The following is a 1,708-nucleotide window of genomic DNA, read 5'->3' on the forward strand; positions in this document are numbered from 1 at the left end:
GTTTTTCAGAGCCTTTCTTAGTTACCTCGAGGATGTGCTCTTTCCTTTGCCTGATTACTGCTGTGTGAAGACTTCTCGAAACTGTCTGAGAAAGGAAATTTTGAGTCCGGACTAGCAAAGGAATGGAAGTTTGGGAAAGGGAAAGCTTTGTTTTCCTGGCAAGTGCAGTAGACTGCAAAAGCTGTTTGTGGAGGAGTCCTGCGGGCTGGTGTGTGCAGTGGGGGAGTTTGATCCTTCTCAAAAACACACCACAAGCACCCTAGAAATGTCTTTGCCCTGTAGCAAATACGCCGAAACGATTTTATGCTTAGAATTAGCTTGATTGTTTTCTCGTACAAAACTGCTCTGGTCCTGACGACCACCTCACGCTGGAGAATAACGCCACGAGAAGTTGAATGTAAAAGCCTCATTTGTGTAGTCTAGAAACTATAGACACGGCTTAACTGAGCACTCCTCTGAATATCGCTAATAAGTAAAAAAAAGTCTCATTAAGGTGCTCTGAATCGAGTTTTAATAATGGGTTAATAATCTCTTGCCACTGGATAGAAAAGGAAGGCTTTGAGGCAGCTGGTGCGTTCGGAAGGAGGTCCGTCCCGGCGCAGGCTGCCCGCGGAGGGGCTGCGCAGGAGCTCCCGGGGGACGCGGGACGGAGCGGCCTTGGGCACCCCGGAGCCGCACAGTGCCGCGGGGAGGGCAGGGCGGGCCGTGGTACACCCGCGAGGGAGGAGGGAGATGGATGGATGGATGGATGGATGGATGGATGGATGGATGGATGGATGGATGGATGATTTTTTTTTAAAGTACTTCAAACCAGAATCTGTCCCTTACATCATTTTATAAAGAAAATAACTAAGATGATGTTGGGTTGGTTTCTCCCCCGTGATGAGAGTCCTTCTTGGTGAAAGCAGAAATGGGAGTGGGAGAGCCGAGCCTCCCTGGTCCCTGCGGGTGGGTGCACGGGACCTTGCCTGGAGCGGTGCCACAGCCCCCGGGACCAGGGGCCGACGCTCAGAAAAGATCGCTTTTAGCTGAAAAGATCATCCATGATTCATGATTTATCAGGAATTCAGCTTTTCTCTCTCAGACCCAACAGGCCACACAAGGCCTTCAGAGATTGCTTTTCTACTTGTAATATTGACTTCCCTACTGCGTCTCCTTGGCTCGTTACTATTATCATCTGGGTTTAAATTTCTCTTTTTAAATGGTGTAATCTTTCTTCGGTCGTTCATCCTAGAGTAAAAAAACGGGCATCATTTTCGCATCAAAGAACTGTCAGTTCCCTTTATGAATTGCTGCCCCTCGCACCCTCTCTAAAACACTACCCTTGACACCCGAGCATGCGGAGCACGGTAGAGATATATTGTTGTAATCACAGCCCTTATAATTGAGTGTTGTGCCGGAGAGCCGCAGCGCAAGGGGCGGAGTGGACACCCGCAGCAGCCCAGCGGGGCAGGGACACTCACACCCAGCGCTGCCGGTCCTCCGCGCTTCCATCCGGGCCGGGCGCTGCCGTCGGCCATCGCCGGCGGGTCCGAGGAGCCGCGCAGGGCCACCCTAAGCGACTGCGGAGAGAGCCCGGGACACCGCTCTCGGCGGCCGCGGCCTCCCTGGGGCTGCCCACGTCCTCCCTCGGCGCTGCCTGTCCCTTCCCGGAGGGCTCTGCTCGGCCCAAACCTCTGCCCCGCTCCGGTCCCCAGCAGGTGCGGGA

The sequence above is a fragment of the Fringilla coelebs genome (assembly GCF_963513975.1).
Source record: "Fringilla coelebs genome assembly, chromosome: 7".
NCBI classification, from domain to species: Eukaryota; Metazoa; Chordata; class Aves; order Passeriformes; family Fringillidae; genus Fringilla; species Fringilla coelebs.